General features: G+C 34.7%; 1 protein-coding gene across 1 annotated transcript in view; it reads left to right on the forward strand.

Annotated features, from left to right (window-relative positions):
* The window catches only part of LOC123678213, a 452,860-nt gene that overhangs the window by 84,596 nt on the left and 343,432 nt on the right, over positions 1-24,832 (forward strand). The gene's annotated exons all lie outside the window — the stretch shown is intronic.

A 24,832-nucleotide genomic window follows, 5' to 3' on the forward strand; every position in this document is an offset into this window, starting at 1 on the left:
AATACATGATCAGATGAAGCTTCTGTTCTCTTTTGTAGTTCCATCTTTTGTCGCAATAGATTCAAATTCTCACGAAAGAGAATGTAGTTTTATAGTTTGTGGAAAATAAACGAAAAATTCCTGAAATAAAGTAACATTCATATCCAATTGAATGATACAAACACTTAAAACAAACCTGAATTGAGGAAAATGCATTCCATGATATCAATGTTCATTTCCAAATATCTATCGAATTTTCGATTCGCCGAAAACTTTGCATTTTATCTGTCGGCATTTATTTAAATATTGAATAACAATTTTGGAAACTGCAAACTTTTTCAAGAACTTTCATTATATCGAAATGGAATATTTATTATTAACATGACACTGACAGCCAAATTGTCCACAGATACCACAGAAATATGGGACTTGAAATGTCAAAATGATCCGAAACACCCCGTATACTCGAAAACCGCGGGGAGAATCGAAGGTTTGGGATTTTTCCCGGGATCTCCAGACGATTTTGAGGGGGGTCTTATTCTTGTCATTTTTGCTCTAGATGGTCCCGTTTGGGCTGTGATTTTACGTTTATAGTTTGACGTATATGTGCAAGCGGTTTTATATATACTTAGATTAACGAAAATATTGTTTTATTACATTAATCTGATTGATTTCAGAATATTCATTATCATTGAAAAAAAAGTTGAATAAAAACGAGTTCAAAGAGCATCCCCTATTCTTCGAAACCAAATCCGTTATTACTCGAGTGAAATAACGAAGTTCCCCACATATTATTCCGCTTTATAGACGTTGAGAACAAAGTTTGGCCCGCTCCTAAATCATATGAATTCTTATATAACTTCCCCCGAATGTGACCAAAATTTGGAAAGAAAACTTCGTGAAAAAGTGATGTACTCCAGGATGCCCCCTGAATAGAACCGGTCTTTTCCTTCGAAGATACGAGTATGCTTTAAATATTAAGCGTTCGGGAACATATTCCTGTACGATGGGAAGGGAAAACTTCAGCTGCGTGACGGGGAAGACATAGAGAATTCACCGTTGATAATTTCACGGTTTCCTGCTCTTTCGTACTCCGAATGAAAAATTATAAATATCTTATGGAGAGTTCGAATTGTGTTCATTTGTTGCAGGAAAATATGGCCGAGCCTCGAAGAGAGCCGATCAACCTTTGGATGTTCTCTTTCTTCCTTTCATTCTGATACTGAATGGAGTAAAATTTTCTATGGTTCGGACTATGAAGATTTCTTTTTCGTTTTCCACTCTGTTGTATGAATAATACTATTTTCGAAATTCAAATTAGAGGGTTAGGATCATTGAAAGCCATTCAAGGTATTGTGACTTCGATATAAGATAAGATAAGACATAAGAAAGTTCTTTGTGGAAAAACCCACAACTCTTATGTGTTTTCACTTCCCTGCTTATGTCAAATTTGATAGTTCATGTTGAGGACACAATTCGTTCACTGAAAATGACTTATGCTCCATTTATATTACTCTGAGCTTCAACTCATACCTATTTCATTTGTTTTCTCTATAGCCTTAATGAAATCTTAATGAAGGGTGTTTTTTTTTTAGAGGTATAGAACTTTAAATTGCAATAAAACACCGATGGATTATTCGATTGACATGAATTTTATTAATCCGCAAGATAATCTTGTGGTATTACATTTTAAATATGATTTCTGGCATATGACCGCAACGGCTGGCTCGGATGTAATCCAATCTGGACGTCCAATTTTCGATGACTTTTTCCAACATTTGTGGCCGTATATCGGCAATAAAACGGCGAATGTTGTCTTATAATGGTCAAGGGTTTGTGGCTTATCCGCATAGACCAATGACTTTACATAGCCCCACAGAAAGTAGTCTAGCGGTGTTCAATCACAAGATCTTGGAGGCCAATTCACAGGTCCAAAACGTAAAATTAGGCGGTCACCAAACGTATCTTTCAATGAATCGATTGTGGCACGAGCTGTGTGACATGTTGCGCCGTCTTGTTGGAACCAGAGCTCCTGGACATCATGATTGTTCAATTCACGAATGAAAAAGTGAGTAATCATGGCTCTATATCGATCACCATTGACTGTAACGTTCTGGCCATCATTGCTTTTGAAGAAGTACGGACCAATGATTCCACCAGCCCATGAAGCGCACCAAACAGTCAGTTTTTTTGGATGTAACGGTGTTTCGACATACATTTGAGGATTAGCTTCACTCCAAATGCGGCAGTTTTATTTGTTGACGTAGCCATTCAACCAGAAGTGCGCTTCATCGCTAAACAAAATAAAAAGGACGTAGTGCGCGATAAGTATTCCGCACAGAACCATTATTTTCGAAATAAAATTGCACTATTTGCAAGCGTTGTTCAGACGTGAATCTATTCATGATGAATTGACAAACCAAACTGAGAATAAATCACTTGACTGCTGTTAAATCGGTTGCCATCTTGAACAGTAATGCCAACTTGAGGTTATATACCTCAAAAAAAGTCCAAATTGTCGCCTGATTGCAAAGGCACTGGCCCTGTAATTTGAACTTCAACATGTTTACTCAAGGAGGTCAAAGAACCGAATCCAATAATAATAAAATAGATTGATGATGTGTTGATCGAAGGAAAGGAATTAATTTATAACAAAATTGAGCGTTATGTTGGAGAACTGTAGGCAAACTAAAATTACCCAACTCATAATATCGATAATTGAACCGGGGATCTCACTTGAAAACAGTAAAACTTCTGCGTGTTGTGCAAGAACCTGACTTTACGTCAATACATTTCTTTTTCGATATTCTCTTGTTTTTTAATGGTTCTGATGACGCTATTAACAATAAATTTCGCACGCAATTTGATATCGTTATTCACAATATACACTCCTCTTCTGATCCCGATTAGATATGTTATGGAAATATTGGGTAGAAAAATATTTCTTGAATTTTTATGGTTTTGATACTTGAAATCTCAAGCCAATCGGATTTGTGATCATGGAAGTATTGGGTAATTTTTTCAGATATTCCACTTCAGTTTCTTCTGGTTAGGTTAGGTTAGATTTTATTTCCTCTGGTTTTGGTTACGTGATCAACATAAAATTCGGTATGAAGGTTAAAATTATTATTTTACAACTAAATTCAATATTTTATTTCGATCACATCTATAATGTTGAAAACAAAAATTCGAACGGTCATATTTACGGGACCACTAGGTAGACCATTGAAGAATGTGATAACGGCATTTGAGAATGAATTCATCAACAGTGAGTCGAACCATATAGACTATTCCCGGCTCAAAATTGAAAAATTACAGACGACGAAATGACGAATCAATCGGGGAACGAGCGCTCGGAAGCGAAACGAATACGATATTTCGTAGTGTCAAGTCCTCCTCTAGTTTGGAATCATGAAATCTGAAAAATTACATTCGAAATTCGTAACTGGCGTTTGTCAGTTACAAAGTTTTGGAGTTCAAACCTGAAATGGTGATTCATATTCTCGGTTATTTTATAATGGATTGTGACATTCCTTGAGATATAGCAAATGAAATTCCTTTGTGTTTTAACTAACGACTGTAAATTTTGGAACATTTACGTATTTTACTAGCTCATAAAAGTTTGATTCATTTTACTTGCTGAACGTAATGTATTTCTTGGGTTATCTATGTCAGCCACTTTATATGCAGAATGGAAGTGGTAATATCGTTAACAACTAAGTCCACGGCTTCATCTAGAGAATTACTGGAGAAAATCGAATTCATGCAAATTCTAACAGTTTGCCGGAAAGAAATCTTTGTCTCCGAAAAGCTCCAAGTCCCCAGATTATCAGAAGAGTCAGTTGAATAAATTCGTAATTTCACTCGAGAGAAAAAATTTCGAAAAATAAATCGAAAATGATTGGGGCAATTCTCGATTTGATTGTAATTCATTCGAAATGAACGTATATAGACGTATATGTACAGGACATTAAAGAATTCAAACCACCTTAATCAATGCCATCCTAATGTGATGAACATCTCAATGATTGAACATCAAAATGACTTCACAAGTATAACATTTATTAGCATAAACATATGATACTCAAAAAGTTTTAACATTCGAGTGCAATTTTGTTTGTTTACATTGACTTGAAATTCATCACGGTAGAGGATAGTTATTTGTTTCACTACGCAGCAAAGTCGTAGATAAGACTATATAAGTATATGAAATATAGTCTAAGACTGCCGCGGATGTTGGTTCGGCTATGAAATCGGCTAATACAGTCAATATACTTTGTTGCCGATAAAATATAATTTTTTCTCTGATTGTTTATAATGATATTATGTAGGATATTTAATTTTCAAATTCTTACAATTCCTACGATCCTGTTATTTTTCATGTAGTATTATGAATTGTAGTATAAATGAAACGACAATTTGATAGAAAACGCAATAGTTTGGCGTTATGGAAATGAATATGTCCATAATAATTATAGCTTAAAAATTTATGAAATTTCTGACAGTTTTGTGGAAAGATATCGTTATCAATAAATGTCAAATGTTTAATTCCCATTGAAAATAATTATTTTGTTGCATAGGCAGAAAAGTGTTCGTAATCTAAGCACTTTGAAGCAAATGTCCTCCTGTTTCTTCGCAATAACCGGACATTGAGCAACTTAGAACGACCAATTCTAAGTGGTACATTACCATTAATTCAACGCATTCACTGAATGTGAATTTCTGAGTGGTAAAAAGGTAGAATTGATGGATCATCTACCTAATAGTCTTGATTTAGTACCCATTAACTTCTTCTTGTTCCCTCAAATAAATAATAAATTGCATGGCGAGCGCTTATCTATACCAGAAGAGGCAGTTGATGCCTTCAAAAAATATGATTTGGAGCTATCTGATTCGGAATGAAAAAATTATCTTGAAAATGGATTTAAACGTATGGGAAAGTGCATTAACCTTCAGGGAGGATATTTTGAACAAATAAAGCTGTTCGAATGATATCTATAATATATTTTCCAACCAATTCCTGAAATATAAAAGACAATCCTCGTACTAATATTTTTATCAGTATTTTATGTACAGGGTGGGCAAATTTCGATGTTTTAGCACTACAACTTTTGAACCAGAGGAGATAGACAAAATCTGATACCCACTTCTCGATCTCTTTTTCTGAGAAACTAAAAAGGGTAGTTTTCGTTTTTGGCCACCTTCTTTTGTTTTCGAGTTATAAGCGAAAATTGGAAAAATGGCGAAATCTAAAAACAGTTATATCTCCGCTAATACTGATGATAGAGCTCTGAAATTAAAACATTATACAGGCACTTTTTTAAGTAGAATACAGTGGCGTGCTCGTATTTTCAAAAGGGTTTTTAATTACGAAGCTATGACCCAAAGTTATGTTTTTTTAAATGGAAACACTAGATTTTTGTGCCATTTTCCGAAAGCTTAATTTTTCCTGATTTCAAAAATATATAACATCGTATGATTCGTATCAAAATGAATAACAGAAAAGGGTCAAAAACCTTTTTTTCCTTAAGAGTCTCAATATTTCTATGGTTTCAACTGTTGATGAGCCTTCCTATAACAAGAGCAGTGTCCTTCCGTCAATCTGATTATTTCTATGCTTTTCACTTATTTCTACAAAATTCGAATTTATATTTATTTTATACAAATAGTTTCGAAAAGATAAACCAACTTGGAAAAAGGTTCCTAGGTAGCTTGAACAAAGTTTCAAATATTCATCTATTGAAATATCGAGAAGAGGTGTCGACTGTGGATTGTGCAATTGTTGTCATTATTAGGTAAAATATTATTTCTTGTTTGTCCCTTCGTAATTAAAATGTTGAGTTCAATCAGATATGCATTGTTTCATATGCTGTTTAAAATGGATTGGTACTTGTGCGTATTGATTCTGGAGACCTATGAAAATAATCTCCTGATACATGCATCTCATTACAACTCTTTCGATTGAAAAATTCGATCTTGTGGTTTCTCCGTTATTTCCAAATCAATTTTTAGATAAAAAATTTATAAAACATAATATCTAGATTCGAATTTTGTAGAAATAAGTGAAAAGCATAGAAATAATCAGATTGACGGAAGGACACTGCTCTTGTTATAGAAAGCTCAATTTTTCTGTGTTCATCAACAGTTGAAACCATAGAAATATTGAGACTCTCAGGTGAAAAGAGGTTTTTGGCCATTTTCTATTATTTATATTGATCCGAATCATACGATGTTATATATTTTTGAAATCAGGAAAAATTAAGCTTTCAGAAAATGGCACAAAAATCTAGTGTTCCCATTTAAAAAAACATAACTTTGGGTCATAGCTTCGTAATTAAAATTTTTTTTGAAAATACGAGTAAGCCACTGGATTCTACGTAAAAAAGTGCCTGTATAATGTTTTAATTTCAGAGCTCTATCATGAGTATTAGCGGAGATATAACTGTTTTTAGATTTCGCCGTTTTTCCAATTTTCGCTTATAACTCGAAAACAAAAGAAGGTGGCCAAAAACGAAAACTACCCTTTTTAGTTTCTCAGAAAAAGAGATCGAGAAGTGGGTATCAGATTTTGTCTATCTCCTCTGGTTCAAAAGTTGTAGTGCTAAAACATCGAAATTTGCCCACCCTGTACATAATCTGAGATTTTATTTCGAATAACCCGATTGAAACAAGTTTACTAGCCAACATCAATTACCATTTCAAAACGGTCATCATAAAACGAAAACAAGTTAAAATCGATCATATCAATACCTTACGTATAGCTCCGTTTCTTCAAACGGCAATAAACCATTAGTTAGAACTACCCTATTTCCGTCTTGATATATCGACCAGATACGGACCACACCGATTTGAACTTTTTGTTCACATATACTCGAGTGATACACGTTGATAAATCAACAGGATATACGACCCAGGAACGTCTGCAGGAGTCGATAGCTCTTCTGGGAGATTGATGTCTTGACTTGTCCACGCTCACGGTCAGCAAAATGTACATCATTAATTTCACCAACCCTTATCAGGAAGACATCTCTCGGAATGAAAACAGAAATATAGATTCAATATTCAGATTGTGTTTTCGGATTGAATGTATTTCGCTCGACGAGAATAATGGGTATGTTTATTGAAAATACGCGGGTTGTAAATTTATATGGGTTTATTTATTTGGTGATTTAGTGTATCAGTTGTGAATAGCTGTTATAAATTTCATTACATCGGTTATTTTGAATTAGAAATTATTTCGTTGTTGATTTCAGGATTTTGTGAATAATTTTTTGGAAACAAAAGATATTAAGGCTTGAATGTTGGTAAGAAATAAGTTTCTATGCTTCTTCAATATTTCTAGCAACATTTAAATAGATGGGGTTAGTGAGCCAATTTGTTAGATTTTCCTTTTTCCTGCGCAGGAGAATTCTGCATTCTTTGATAGCTGCGAGTTCAATTGCGTCAACGCTGTTGATTGTGGTATATAGTAGTACTGGCGCACACGATTTTGGTTATATTGATCCACTTAGAAGATAATCAGATTGTTTTTTTTTAGAGAATCAGCATGATTATAAGTTAAATGGTCCGAAGACTGAAAGAAGTGTATTTTTAGCAGGTCTCTCAATGAACCTTACTAAGAGGCTATCGTGGCTAGCAAAGACAGCAACAACCTTCCTCTAGAAAACGGATGGATAAAAAACTTCAACAAAGCTGAGTTTCTGCAAGTCATCTTCAATAAAGAAAGAAATAATCCTTCATCATCTTCTGAAGCGATCTACGAATCGATCCATCTTTTTATTTCTTCATAATACCAGAAATGCTAGTCAGTCACTCCGTGTGCCATTGTTCGAAACAAGTGATAGTCCGAGGGAGAAACGTCTGGAGAATACGGCGGGTGAGGAAGGAATTCCCATTTCAACGTTTCCAAGTATGTCTTGACCCCTTTCGGAACATTGAGTTGAACATTGTCATGCTGTAAAATCACTCATGTCATGACGTTGTATTGCGGCCGTTTCTTCCTCAATGCTCGGCTCAAACGCATTAATATTTCCATCAATAACGAAGTCCTGTGATTTTTTCAGTCGGTTTTAACAATTCATTATACACGTCGAGCTGGTCCCACCAAATATTGAGCATGATCTTGGAACCGTGAATATTCGGTTTGACCGTCGAAATGGAAGCATGGCCGGGATCTCCTCATGATTTTCTGCGCTTTGAATTATCGCAATGAACCCATTTTTCGTCTCCAGTCACAATGCGATGCAGAAATCTTTTCCGTCCTTGGAACAAACGCTTATGAAATTATTTTTCAACTCCAACTCGTACGGCACCCCATATCTTTGTTTCTGAATCATTCTCATGACTTTCACGCTTTTGAAATGACTTGTTGTGTCACTCCCAATCATCTTGCTTATTCTTGTTGCGTTTGGTCTTGATCAAATAATGCCTCCAATTCTGATGGCCAAGAAAAGTGTTGGTGTGGTTTCATCCAGAGAGGCGGAAGAGAGAAAGACCAAGACAGAAAGATGACATAGAAGAATCCATGAAAGCAGGAAACTTGGAGGGAAATATGTGTTTTGACAGAAGGAGTTGGAACCTGGGAACAGAGAGATCAGAATAAACAGATCAAGATCGACCAGAATTACAGAATGTAGATATCGTTGAACATTGATCTGTAGGCTTTAATTGGACTTTCCATGTATTCAGCTGTCTTCCAATCTAACCATGAACATGCAGAATTTATATTCAGCACTTATGGTATTGATATGAAGATTTTTCGATGCGGAATGTCCAAAAATAGATTCTTATGTTTGTAACTCTGTTTGACAGGACACAAAAAATTTAGAGGGATAAATCAGCTAAGATAACTTACATTCCTAAAAAATTTGTATACAGCTGTCGAATAGTCTACAAGTCTACACTCAATATGCCACTGTAGGTAGATGAGATGCCGGTAGTTTTCAGAGAATTTCTATATTTGATGGTTTAAATGCCTAAAAAAACAGCGAAATATGGACTGAAACTAATTCATGTTATGCTGCCGCAACCTTTACATGGCTGTATTAAAAATATAACTAGTTACAACTAGTTTACCTTAATATAATTAATTGATGCTTTGAGATCGAGAGGACTGACATATGTGGACACCGTAAAAAAAAAGAGTTCCACCTGTATGCTATATATAGCTAATTTTCTATGTACCTAGGAGAGGCAATTTTCTTTTATTTTCTTCCTTGATGCATCATAGCGAAGGTATTTATATGGAGTCAGGGAATTCAGAGATAATGAAATTCTATACTTTCACAAGAGGCAGAGTAAAATAATCTGGAAGCACCTTATCGAGACGTTTAAATTTAGAAAATAAGTTTAGTCAGTTTCTTCAGAACGAAAAAAATGAAATTAGCTTGTAATTTTGTTTATAACAGTACGTCTCCAATTTCGATCGAAGTCAATACCTGGATTAAGAACATAAGCCCCAGATTTCACTTGAGTTTTTGCCTTGAATTTATTTCATAATTTTACCGGTTCAAAATATCATATTCCCACTGAAACAGAATTTTTTCTCAGCACTCAGCTTACTTGATGCAAAAAATATTAAACCGAAGTTAATAATCATTAAAAATGTATCAGTATTTATACCCCCCTATTAAAATCTCTTTTAAACCACTTTTTATAGACGAACTTCTGCTCCTTCCACACGCCCATTTTCTTAACGTTCATTCACCGACATAAACAGCTTGCATATCTTTCCCGGGGGAACCTGCAATATCCTGAATTATTTATAATCGTACTACTTGAATTTCACAACAGGCAATCGGTAAAATGTATTCTGTATTTTTTATGGATCGTTGTTCTTGTGAAATTGATGAGAGCATTTTTACGTTCGTGCTCTGAGGAAAATGGATTTTCCTCACAGTGGGGTTTTTTGCACGAAATAAATCTGCCACCGATTCCTTTATGCAGAGGTTTCATCAAAAAACAGAATGAATATGTGAGATTTCACTCACATATGAATAGGTATCTCGCTTTGATGCTGTGATAGATGGATTTGCCCTAGGTATGATTTTAATCTACTTAAAAGCATGATTGTAGATATGTAGCTAATTTTTCGTTGTGAATATTCGAGTATTCATTTGATCTAGTTAATCTGATCCAATTTTTTTTTCCATGAGGTAAATTTAATGGAAAAATGTTCATCAAACGTGAAATCCCGGATTCTGAGCGCATTGAACTTTATGTTGTTCGTTATTAGGCCCGTAAACACATAACTCTTGAATGAAGAGACCTAAATGGTTTAGATCTAAAAACCGTGGGTCAGTTCACCAATGGGCTGAATTCGACTATGGTTTCCGTAAATTTGGCCTTACCAAACTTTGTTTTGTTATAACTCTATAAGTAGAAAATTGTTCATGAGGATTTTCTGACATAAGATGAAGTGTTTCCTTATTGAAGGTATGTTTCATAAAGTTCATGATTTTGTTGAATTGAAAGTGATTTTTAATTGATACAATGCGGTATTGTCTGTGTTATAGTTTATCGTCACATAGATATTTTGTTGTTGTTTTGTTGATGTGAACTTTCATTTCATTAGGAACTTTTGTGAAGAATGTGAAATATTTGGTGCTACCATGAATAATACTAATAATAATATTTTAATGTGAAGATCTGATTGTGCTTTGGATCCACTTCCATGAGCATTTCAAACGGTGAATGTTGTATATATATACACTTCATTAGAAGCTCTTCTCATTCGATTTGACAATGATTCAATTTGATTTGTGAGAAGGGAAATTCAGGATTTTTTTTTTGTATTTGATGACGATTTTTCCTTATTTCTGCACTCAATCAATCCAATAACGTTACGTGATAGTCTCTATTGATTCATCTCTGTGAAAATAGTGGATGAACAATATACCATGCACATTCAATAATACCATTGCCATAACCTTGCCAGCTGATGTTTGGGATTTTGGTCGCTTCGATCAGCTTTTACCCATTGCTTTCCACACAGCTGAAGCTCTCTTTGAGTCAGGAGTAAAGGGATGGATCTACGTTTGGTCCATTGTTACATACCAAAAATCCTGTTTTTCTGCATAAACAGTCTAGACAGCATTCGGAATTGACGATGCGTTGTTGAGCAGTGAGCAAACGCGAAAGCTTTTTCATGGACAAATGTTCACCCAAAATAGTGAATACACTGCCTTCAGATATCTAAAACTCCACTACTATCTCACGCAACTTCAATTTATGATAGCCCAAAACCATTCCCTGCACATTTTCAATATTTTCTGAGGAAACTGCCGCATTTGGACGATCAGAACTGGTCAGCCTTGATTCTTCAATCATGTTTAAAGTCAGCATACCATCTTTTAACCATTTTTGTTGATGGAGCAGAGTAGGAATAACACTTGTCGAGTCCTTGCTTTGCTTGCACATCATTTTTTTTCACATCAAAGAACTGTGTTTTATCATTAGGCGAAACTTGTTAGCCACATTAATAAAAATTGAGGGATTTATACTTTAACTCGAGGTTTTTAATTCTGGCGTTGACCACGGATCCAGGACAACTGACCACACCGCTTGTGCATGTCACATGACGCTTGAACCTTAAGAGTAGGCTTGTTTTTCCGGTGTATGTATAGTTCTCCTTGGATTTTTGGTTTCAAAACTCCTATGTGAGTGCAATAAATCACTCCAATTGCTTTTGGGAAAAGTTGCACAATTTCATCAGGAGTAGTGGGGAATTTTAAATGCCGTACGACCTTCTTGAAAAATATTCTCAACAGAACCCACTGTAAGTGACACCATAATTAGAGATACCCCCAGCTCTTCTCTAATTTCACTTTGATACCCTGGATTAGCTAGATAACCCAAGCATAATTCCATTTGTTTTTGCGTGGAGACAGCCTCCCTTGGGTCACCACGTCTTGGAATCACAAGTAGTTTGATAACCATCGTACATCAATTCCTTCAACGAGAAATAATTATGCTGGGTATAAGCTTAAGGGACAAAATTCCGAACAACGAAATACGAAAAAAGACCAGGGAAACTGACATCATGAGTAGAATAGCGAAACTTACGTGGCAGTGGAAGGCACATGTTACGAGAGAGGGGACATGGTCACATAAAGTGACGTTTTGGAGACCTCGAGAGACAAAAAGAAGCATAGGAAGACCGAGAAAAAGATGCATAGATCATTCAATACATTGCAATCGACACTAATGAATTCCTGTCCGAAAATAATATACATTTATGTAGGATCCAGTTATTGTTCCCTGTAAATAATTGAGATGGTCAACCGGATACTTGGAGACCTATTAGTTTTCTTCAAGTGTCGAGGGCATGACATTTCAATGAATTTACAGGGAACGAATTGTTATTGTACATATAATGTAAAAAGGATGTGTAATTCTTCGAGGTGTCGAAGATATGTCATGGAGCGGTAAATCTTGAAGAGATTTATTGGGGGGTTGAGAAAGTTCGAAGACAATACGGTCGTACCAGACGTGTCACATCTGTGTTTGAAGTTCTAGTCCTTCGGGATTATTCGATTTCCAGGAATCCGCGAAGATCTTTGTGGGCGGTACGGCAAAGCTCTTATTGGACCAGGGGATGGTACTTTTCCCTAAGGGTGTGTTCAAGCCGAAAGAAGAGAGGTCGATATTCGAGACAGAGTAAGTTCCAATCGGCAGAGAGACAGTTCAAATTAAGCCGAAGACGGGTACAGTTCAACTTAAGCCGAAGACGAGTCAAGTTCGGTCGGTCAATTCAAGACGTAAGTCGAAAAGACGGTTCGCGAACTAGATTAAGACGAGTCGCGAACAAGTTACAGACGAGACGACCGAAAACTTGAAGTACGACGAAGACGTGATAATCCAAGACGTTTCGAGTAATCAACAAACGAGTTAAAGACGAAATTCAGTACCGTAGTGAGAAACTTGTAATTAAGACGTAATTAAGATCTTCTCAATACTGGGTTTGTACTGTATAATTGTGGCTTTGTAAATAGATGTAAATAATTCAAAAGAGGTTAATTATTACAAACCCAACAAAGTCACGGAGAAAAAGACGAAAGGCCAGGTAATCGAATCATACCTCTAGACGATCGATTAACCAAGCATACATTTATACATCGACAAATGTCTTTACAATACTACTTATACCCTTCACAAGTCCCATCCAATGAGAGCCAACAGAACGATTATCAATTCGTTTGGTATTTCTATGGTGTTACTGCTGGATTCTTGTCATCTGCTAACCTTTTTTTGGAAACAGGAGCCTGTATCACCAACAAAAATTCTCATAACTCTCCCATCAAAACTAACCCACCCACCTATTGAATAATTCCAGAAATATCTCAATTCAGCATCAGAACCACACACAATGTTATTGTTACGGCAAACTGTTTGATTAATTGTCGAATCGAAAACTCTATCACAAAATTAACGGTTTGTGTATTCACTACAAAAGGTGTACAAAATGGAAAAAAAAAAACGGAGAGATCATCAAAAACTGCGCATCGTCGAGATTGGACGATTTATGAACTGGAATATCCATCACAGCGTGTAAATTTCAATACATTACAATCGACACTAATGAATTCCTGTCCGAAAATAATATACATTTATGTAAGATCCAGTTATTGTTCCCTGTAAATAATTGAGATGGTCAACCGGATACTTGGAGACCTATTAGTTTTCTTCAAGTGTCGAGGGCATGACAATTTCAATGAATTTACAGAGAACGAATTGTTATTGTACATATAATGTAGAAAGGATGTGTTATTCTTCGAGCTGTCGAAGATATGTCATGGAGCGGTAAATCTTGAAGAGATTTATTGGGGGGTTGAGAAAGTTCGAAGACAATACGGTCGTACCAGACGTGTCACATCTGTGTATCAAGTTCTAGTCCTTCGGGAATATTCGATTTCCAGGAATCCGCGAAGATCTTTGTGGGCGGTACGGCAAAGCTCTTATTGTACTAGGGGATGGTACTTTTCCCTAAGGGTGTGGTCAAACCAAAAGAAGGGAGGTCGATATTCGAGACAGGGTAAGTTCCAATCGGTAGAGAGACAGTTCAAATTAAGCCGAAGACGAGTCAAGTTCGGTCGGTCAACTTAAGACGTAAGACGAAAAGACGGTTCGCGGACTAAATTAAGACGAGTTAGAGACGAGTTGACCGAAAACTTGAAGTACGACGAAGACGTGATAAACGAAGATGTTTCGAGTAATCAACAAACGAGTTAAAGACGAAATTCAGTACCGTAGTGAGAAACTTGTAATTAAGACGTAATTAGGATCTTCTCAATACTGAGTTTGTACTGTATAAGTGTGGCTTTGTAAAAAGATGTAAATAATTGAATAGAGTTTAATTATTGCAAATCCAACAAAGTCACGGAGAAAAAGACGAAAGGCCAGGTAATCGAATCATACCTCTAGACGATCGATCAACCAAGCCTACAATTATACATCGACAAATGTTTTTACAATTCTACTTATACCCTTCACTAGACCCATCCAATCAGAGCCAACAGAACAATAATCAATTCGTTTGGTATCTCTATGCTGTTATTGCTGGATTCTTGTCATCTGCTACCTTATTTTTGGAAACAGCAGCCTGTATCCCAAACAAAAATTCTCATAACTCCCCATCAAAACTAACCCACCCACCTATTGAATAATTTCAGAAATATCTCAATTCAGCATCACCACCGCACACAACGTTATTGTTACGGCAAACTGTTTGATTGATTGTCGAATCGAAAACTCTATCAGAAAATTAACGGTTTGTGTATTCACTACAAAAGGTAAACAAAATGGAAAAAAAAAACGGAGAGATCATCAAAAACTGCGCATCGTCGAGATTGGACGATTTATAAACTGGAATATCCATCACAGCGTGTATCATTCAATACATTACAATCGGCACTAATGAATTCCTGTCCGAATTGGTCCTGGAGGCATCAGCCTGAAACCAAATTAATCAGCATGAGATTAGGTTCGAATGCCTATCGTTTTGTGGGGTGGATGTAATTGAATACAATACCCGCGGAAGGAAATTGCAGGAAGAATGGGTTCATAATTGGGACATATCAACAGAAATTAAGGGTGTTAGATGGTGTATTCGATAACGTTTCGTGTGCTTTTTACCGGTTTGTTTGTGTATGAGTTTGGGGTGTTGTAAGAGGAAGGGTATTAGATGATAAATGTGATAATCCTTCGTGAGACCTTTTTTTGTTTGTTAGTTTATGATTTTGGCAGTTTGATTGATTGTGGTTTGGATCTTGATCTGGATTTATAAGTTCGGATTGAACAACAAGAGTAAGTTTCAATCTGAGTCTTCCAATGATTATTTGAAGTAATCATACTTGTCACATTATATTTTATTGAAATCGTTCAAGAACGCCTATCATCTTGGTGAAACTTCAGACCATAAAATACTCTGAGCCAGTATTCTGGACTGTTTTTGTCCTGGAAAAGTTACCTCTCCCGCCTAAGATGTCCAAACTTATCTCCACAGGTTTTTGTTATATAGGAATACTCTGGATATACTTGAATTATATTTCATATATTATTATAGTATTAGGTTTGCAATGATTATTATATCCATTTTTGTATTTTGCATTTTGTACAATTATTGAGCATAGTTTCAACTATAACATCATTTTAGTAATTCGTCATTCTCTTTCTCGTTATCCGTAAATTTACCCATTATATATTACTCAAATAGTCGGCGCCATTCTTGTTTTCTTCTTCGGTAATGAAAGAATTAATATATTTTCTTTTGACACATCCCCCTCCAACTATTTTATCTGATATGTCCACTTCTGTGGTAAAAAAAGTCACCGATTTTAGAGAGAAAAAGGTGGTTGTTTGGAGAACTCAAAAAAATTGAAGTTTTGATTGGAAATCACCTCGTTGTAGACGATTATCATTTCAATTTGATTGATTCTTTTTTAAGATTTGCCGTTCTCGAATATTTTTTATTTTTTGTCGAGTCTTTCTCTCTTTCTTTTAAGCTGCATCTTTCCTCTCTATGAGGATTGCGATGTTTCATCCTAAGATCACTGAAATCTTAAATAAAACATAACAGGGATCTCTGCCTATTTAACTTTCCCCCTCCGAAAAGAAGGGGTGACTGCTGTAATGTGGCAGTCACTACTGCCGCCGGGGCCGCACTAGAGTGTGGCGCGAAACCCATAACGCCACCTCTCGGGCAGACAGAGTTATTACCATTGTCATGACAGGGATAAGGACATTTCTTCAAGATATTGAACATCCTTGAGTAGATATCAAATCACACGAGTTCTGTCAGAATATCAGGGATATGAAACCCTTTTTCATTTGGTGATTGTTAACCTGAATACAAACTGTTGATTTATATGAAAAAGCATCACTGGTTTAATAGCATAAATGATATTTCACAATGAATTAACGCAGCACTGAAAATCAGGCAAAAGTTTGGGATATATTTTTGTCAAAACTACTTGTCCGATTTGGATATTTTTGTTTTGAAAGAAAGGTTATTTTTTCCTGAACGTTAGTGCGTAAACGAAATCCGAATAAAACTTTCAGTCTACAATTACTGGGTGTCGCAGTTATAACCTGCTTTTGTCATCAAATTTATAACATTCTGTGGAGTGTAACAGTTTCATTATTGATTTGGAATTGAACTAACACTTATTGATTCACTTTATTATCTTTCTTATTACTCGAGAAACACCATTTTCTAGAATAGAAATTGATCAATTCGAAAATGTTAGAAGAATCTAACGATGTTAAACCCAGAGACCTTGGTGTCCACCGACTATTTTAGTTATCTGAAGTTCACCGATTATCATAGATAGCCATCTGGTTGATTTGCCGTATGAAACTGACACTTTTGAAGAATTTTATAGTATGATAAAAATGTTTTATATTTTTGAATAAGGAAAAATTATAGTGATTTTATTTGTTGCAGAAATTTCTCTATTTACCTTAAAAAAAAAAACACAAGTTTGTATCAGAACTTCAAAACTGATTGCAACAATGAACGAATGATCATACTGTTGGATTCTACTAGCAAAAGTGCCTATTGAGTGTTTTTGTTTCATGTTTATAGCACCAGTAATAAAAAAGTTATGAGAACTTTTCGTTTAACGTCCTCTTTAAACTTTATCTAATAGCTTGAAAATAGTTGCGGTTTTCACCAAATTAATTCTGTCAAAATAGAGCCGGAGAATGTGGAACTAATTTTTTTTCTAGCTCAAAAGAATTCTGAGATCAAATCATTAGACAATGAATTTGGGACACCCGATACATCAATATTTTCATTTCTTCAAATTAATCTCAAGAATTTTTCTTTCTAAGTTATACTCAAGCGTATAAAAAGGGTAGAAACGGTCGTTATTTCAGTGACCGACATCTCGGTCTAGAATATATTTCGTTGTTTCACGAACAGAAGCAGGACAGTTAAGTGCATTTCGTTGTTTTTTGAAGTAGAATTAGGGAATCTGCGGTTGGGCGATTATTGGAACAAGACAGGTAAACTTCGCAAGTTAGCGAACAAACAAAGACCAAAAAGGTTCTCGGTTCCGGTCTATTTGACCTCTTGTCTTGAATTATATGGCGTGATATTTCTCTGCAGGCACTGAATTTTTCAATCGATTTTCCAGAGTTACAAACGGGATGATAGAAAAAAAGACATTGCGGATTTACACAGGGCTGGTTTTAGTTCTTCTATCTCACGAAATATCAAATGGTTACAAAAATAGCATCAGATTAAACACTTCTTCCTGGTTGTTTCACTTCAGTGATATACTTTCCGAATGATATATTCATCATATCATATCTACGAAACCGTTTATATATTAACATTGAACATTTTTCGAAAATTCAACCACTTATGAATATGGAATTGGAAACATGTATTGTTTCGATAACACTGAATATAATAATTCTTATCGCAAAGATCTAATACATGAAGATTCGAATAAACCCTAGAGATGGCGTCATAGACTGCGCTTCTCTCGGAAGTTCGGAATCGCCTGGGGTATACAGTGCTCCGCTACGGAGAGGTAAGTAATGTAATGTAATAAACTAAAATGAAATTTTGCAATAGTTTCACCTTATCAATTCATATTCAAACTGTTTGAATGAATACAGATTAGTAAAAGACACTAAAGTGATAATGTGTATTACTATGATATTTAATATCGAAGTACACACAACACAAAAACTAAATCATTGATCTGAACCACTTAACTTTTCCATTCTTGTTACCAGAAGATGCTATTGTGGACGTCGAATTGTGTAGCTGTTCTCTATTGATTTGAACTAAAAAATTATTTGCTCAATTATAGATTTTCACCTACTATCAGCTTTTTCCATCCACTACTCCGATGAGTACACGTACTTACAAGTTGAACAGAAACTCGTTAGAACTTGTGTTTCTTTCGTTTCCAATCATCTGGAAGTAATCGTTCCACAACAAAGATATTTCTGGTTTTCTCCATCCGTTGCAATATTGGATAATAATTCAGTTAGCTTCACATCATTGAACAGTCGGATAAATGTTTCAAACTAGAGCTATTGAATGAATACCTACCAGACAAAAAAAGCAAGAAATCGATACACCATTTTGTAACTAGAAACTATCAGTGCAGTATTCGAATGAATGAGAACTTTTTCTGCTGAAGGAATTATGTGTGAAGAAAAATCATAATATCGAACCATGCAGACTGAGTGGAGCTGACCCATATACAAGAGTTATTTTTAATGTTCATTTTACGGTGTCGTTTTCATGAGTTATGAAAAAAACTTTGTTACCAATTACATTGTGAGTTACGGTAACCCTATAAACGTAATATCCGTAGGCCATGCCATGGTAACGGTAAATAAAACAAAATGGATATTGTTTTTCGTGGACATTTCAGCACTTCGATAAATATACACATCAGTTGATATTTATTTTCCTAATGGAAGTTGAAAAAATTGATTCAATATCAAATTGATTGTTTCAATATTATTAAATGAAATTTGTTGATACTGCGCAAATTTCGAAATTGTTTCCTCTTTCAAAGATTTGCTGTGTTTCAAACCGATATCACTTTTGGAATTGTCAGTTTGGCATTAAGTGATCCCTGCCGAATACACCTTTCCTCTTCTTAGTGTTGCCGAATGATCGGGTTTATATCCCAAACGGTTCTCATCTTCCAATAAAAGCTTTCCCAAGACGTCATCTCTAGGACAAGTAAATAAGTATATCATATCAATATCATTTGAGAGAAAAAGAAATGATAAAATGATAATGTTTGAGTTTTCATAACAGCAGAGTATTACAAAGTTTTGCGTTTTCTGACCATTTTAAGGAATATCTATTCTCTTTTCAAAAATATTTTGATGTTTTAGTTCCTTTTGATCAAGAGTAGGTAGGTACTCAATGAATATATACTTTGGATATGATTGAAATAAGTGAAGGTCTCATTATGACAATGGTTCTCGACCATCTTCTGCATATTTCATTCCTAAATTATAGCTAGTATTGTCGGAATATTCCAATTATAGGCCACATATGTCGACGTTTGATTTGAGTTATGTCTTCCCTATATTACAACGGCCAAATGCAATTATCTTATATGCTGACATATTTGCCTCCCTATTAATTTCGTGAAAGGCAGATCGATTGCTGTCCAATCTTCCTATGGACTATCCACTCCAATTGAAGTTTAAGTAACTTAATCTTAGTTGAGATTGAATGACAATAAGATAACATTTTCTTTTTTTTTCTAGGTACTGTGTCCATTGAAATGAAGGTTGGATATATCTCAGCCAATGCGATCTGGTATTTAGCAACCTGAAGCTGAAACACATGATACACTGGTAATACAAAAAAACGAATTTGTCCAATTAATTATACAGGAACCATGGTACGAGAACACTCATTTTTTTTTTAAATATCTGATGAAACTCACTGAATAAATTGGCTCTGCACATGTACCGGGTTTTTCACCATAATTTGACCCCCCTTTAACTTTGTTACTAAAAGAGGTACAAAAAAATGTTTTTCACAAAAGTTTCACGAAATCGACTAGTGTTTTTTGAAATGATTCCACAAAACAAAATATATACAGATTGGGCCACATATTGATAGCAACTTCATTTTTTCAAATGGAACACCCTGTATATTTTTCTATATTTGACTAGTTCTTTTTCCCCTGATTTAAAATATATAACATATGTTTGGCCTTTCTCTCTTATTCTGAGTACCACAGAGTTTCAAATTTTAAGAACCACCTGGCATGCAAGCTGGCAGTTTTCAAGTGGTAGGCTGCGATAACTCAAAATGATCTTTTTTGAGTTATCTCGTTGGCAATTTGACTATATGTCATATCGTTGCCAACGAGATAACTCAAAAAAGAGAATTTTGAGTTATCGCAGCCTACCACTTGAAAACTGATTACTGAGCATGCTAGGTGGTTCTTGAAATTTGAAACTCTGTGGTACTCAGAATAAGAGAGATAGGCCAAACATATGATATGTTATATATTTGAAATCAGGGGAAAAAGAGCTAGTCAAATATAGAAAAATATACAGGGTGTTCAATTTGAAAAAATGAAGTTGCTATCAATATGTGGCCCACTCTGTATATATTTCGTTTTGTGAAATCATTTTAAAAAACATTAGTCGATTTCGTGAAACTTTTGTGGAAAACATTTTTTTGTATCTCTCTTAGTAACAAAGTTGAAGGGGGGGTCAAATTATGGTGAAAAACCCGGTACAACAAGAATTAAATTTTCACTGTCGGTAAACAAATAACAACTGAGTACAAAGCAACAGCGAAAATTGAGCAATAATGAAGAAAAATAGTTAATAAGATAAAGCAAAGCGGCAAAAGCATTTGACTCGCCAGAAGTGGAAGAGAATTCGGGAGCAATATGCAGATGCGCAGAAAAACTGAATAAGTTATTAGTTTCCTCTACAATATCTGATACTTTATTCTGGAAAACTTGAACTCACTTTTATTCGTTCAGAATCCATAATTCCAATTATATGTATTTATCCTTGCTGTTATTGGGGATATTTTCAACTAACCTAATCATAGTTTTTTCAAAATCATACCAAATCGAGTAAAATCTATAGGAGGAATATAAATTGGATATTTATCCTTGCTGTTATTGGAGATATTTTTAACTAACCTAATCATTGTTAACTCAAAATCATACCAAATCGAATCGAAATTGGGATATTCGCAAAGAAGTTGAAATATCAATAACGGATTCCTTAGCTAGTAGTACCATAAGGTATTAGTCAGCGCTGTCAAGTTAGTCATGTTTGATGAAGTTTTATTCATGTGTTCTCAATATCATGATAACTTTGATACTATCAATACCTAAAAACGCAGTATGAAGGCTATGCCTTCCTTCCAAATAATTTTTTATATTCAAACCATATATATGGGACATCAAAAATATGGTCAGAACTTTATTGAAGTATGGTGTTTGCTAGAACTCTTTTCACATTACAATTCAGACAAAACATCTCGAGTTTTCCAAAACAAACCACAAACAACTGATTAACAAGCTCCTCAAAATAACGTGGAATGACAATAAGTGGTTGAAAAAACACACGCCGCGAGCTCATCAATTCTATCTTTGCTCTTCCTCCTGAGCTCTCATCATGATGCATACAAATAGGAAATATTGAAGGTACGTACGTATTCAACAGATGGAATCAGCAAACCCGAACGGATGACTCCCTCATTACTGTTAGACTTCCCGATCTGAATTGCAAAATTTTTATGTAAATTCGGGTGCTTACCCCTAACGAACAAAGCTGCGTTCGAATTGCAAATGCTGCCTTAGCAGATTGTATTTTTGCGAGGTTCGAAAGATGTTGACACACTTTGGCAAATCTCTTTGTTCTATTTGTTTCGGCAAGGTGAATATCTCGGCTGAGATATGCAGCGGGGGTTGGCGTTTTAAAGAGGTAGTTTTATCGATATTGCAGTTGTTGATGATCCTGTTTTCATACTAACGACGTCTTTAGGGTAGCTGGTTTTCGTTCACATAGAAATATCGATCGATTTGTTTTATAGGGTAGTTGAACTGTTTTCACACTGTTTACAGTCGAAATCTATTTTCGAAATTTCGTTTATAATTCTATACATATCTGGCTTCATGAAAATAAATGAAAATAAATATGATTATCATTTGAACTTCTGCAATCTATAAACAGGTTGTCTTGAGTACCAATACTTATTAGATGTTTCTGGAGAACTGGGCATTTGATATCTGAAAATTGATATTATGATTTCATTCGATATTCTTTTCCAAGCTGAAATTTTTCTGAGACATAGGTAATAACGGTTGTACAGGATGATTTTTTAGCTCAATGACAAAGTTTGCCATATAAAAGGTCATGTAATTAAGACAAAGACACAAATGTTTGATTTCATTGTTTGAGCCATGTATCTAGGCTTCGAAACTCTCACTTAAGGACTATCGATATGATTTATTATTAACAAAAAAAATGCTAGAATCAAGCGTAAATACACTTGTCAATAGTTTCTCCCATAGCGATAACTTGAAAGAATATAATATAGGCATAATCTTCAACTTATTAACTTAGTATGATTGACATGTAAATCGGTTTATTTCCGCTAATTTTTATTGATTACACAAAAATTGTTCCGTCAAATTACATTTTGATTTCTCCAGGTGAGTATGGTAACAGTTACCATACTCACCTGAAGAAGTCGAAATAAATGGAATGTTTTACTTTTTGATCATATTGAGATGAATTTCCATCCAGTAGAAAACGAAAAAATTAAGAATTATTAATTTAGTAACAAGTCTCAACATTTTGCTACAATTTTAATGAAACAGAAATGACAATTGGAACGATGAACTGACAACTGTATTCATGTTTGTTTCCAAGCATACTTTTTGTTAAATAAATCATATCAATAGATATTGAAGAACTTCTGAAGCCATTAATTTCTTTAACTAATTAAAATCTGACAGATGTTCTCATAATGTTCATTTGTTATATAACCTTTCATATGACAAAGTTTGAATTTTTTTACGTTAGTACAACATAAATCCAGAGAATTTCAAATAGATCTATAATAATTTAAGGATACTATCAGTATTTTCAATCCTAGCATCAAATGTAATCTCAAAAAAGGGGTCTCATTTAAAAAATAAAAATTATGGTGAATTTTTTCTGAATTTGCGACATAATAATTGACAAAGCTTTCGATGATATTTCTTGAATTCGAGAGTTGCAGGATATTACCATAATTTTCTGGTTTGAAAATTTAAAATTTTTATAAACATCCATGTGCTTTTTTCAGTACACCATACGTTTATCTTATTTATGAAGTCTAATTCATCAGAAGTATAATTTTTTAATGCTTCCGTAAACAAATTTCATTTATGATTCGAAAGTTGAAAAATATCAAATCTTCTACGAAACTAATTTGCAAAATTTTCTGACTTTTAGAATGATCAAGTGAATTAATCTCAACCATTGTGATGATTTCGAAATATATAAGGAATCAAAGAAATTATTGATTGGCTATTTCTTCAGGGGGCTCAAAATAGGTTCATTCAAGTTAAAAATATGTTCTTTCCAATGAATCGAAGTGTTTCCAAATCACATTTACAAATAAAAACTATTTATTGATCTTCGTTTATCATATTTAGGAAACCTCATTAATTCAGAAGAGGGAACTGAGGTTCTAGGGGTTATTTTGGATGAATATTCACGTTCGAAGTGTTGCAAGTTAAGCACATCAGCTAATTGAATTTTGTGAGGAATGCATAACTTCAATGAACTTTTGAGAACCGTTTCACGACTTTCTTGAAGACCACTTAAGAATACGTTCCTGTTATTATTACCGTTTCATGCAGCGTTGAAAAGTTCGAATGAAGCTCCTGATCTCACTTCACTGATGATTATAATGAAATTAAGATAAAACATATTGGGTAAATTCTATTTCATTAAAAAAAATCTCTTCTTGAGTAGAAAAAATGTAATCCTATTGTATAACAGAAATGTACCATAAAATCGATAGAGCCGCATACTGCTGAAATGGAGTTAATTAATATAGCTCCAAACGTCCCCTTGTAAAAGCTCCACGAAATCCTTTTTTTCCTTCTGAAACGATCGAAAATGACATCCTCCTAATAAAAAGAGTCCATGAATTGAAAAATGTTATTATATCCAGGGAGAATGGAGGAATTTCCGATGTAAATCCCAACTAACAATGGAGCATTAGAATGAAGGTGACATTTATCTAACTCCTTTCATCCTTTACGTCCTGGGAAATGAGATATTCGGACTAGCCATTCATCTGAGGCCGCTGCAATTTAAAATTTTATTTCCCTCATAGCTACGAGCACTCTTTATCGGATGAGGATGAAGTGAAAGATTTTTATTGGGGTTGAATTTTTGTCATATATAATAGCTGCTTGATTGACTTAACGTCTGTCATGTTAGGATTAATTGCAATGTAGAATGGCGGGTGATTATCCTTTTGAAATATCATCCGAATATTTCTACGCCACTGGCAAATTGTTGCGACGTTGAGATTAGGACATTTTTCACTTTGCTTAAGAGCTCACCGAAAATTGATATATCGTTTCGTGTCATACTTGCAGCTGATGGAAAAATGAGGTTCGGCAAAGAGTGACGTGTCAAGAATGACATTTGGAACATGACCCTTCACAATGATCTATGGTGTTCAGGAAAAATGATACAGTGGGGTATATACACTTATAGTACGCTCGTATGAAAATGAATACTTATGTAATGTTGGGAATTGAAACTAGGCCTCAAAAATTATTATAAAGGAAATTTCCATCAGCTTTAATATTTATTATATTGT

This window comes from Harmonia axyridis, chromosome 1 (genome assembly GCF_914767665.1).
Source record: "Harmonia axyridis chromosome 1, icHarAxyr1.1, whole genome shotgun sequence".
NCBI lineage: Eukaryota > Metazoa > Arthropoda > Insecta > Coleoptera > Coccinellidae > Harmonia > Harmonia axyridis.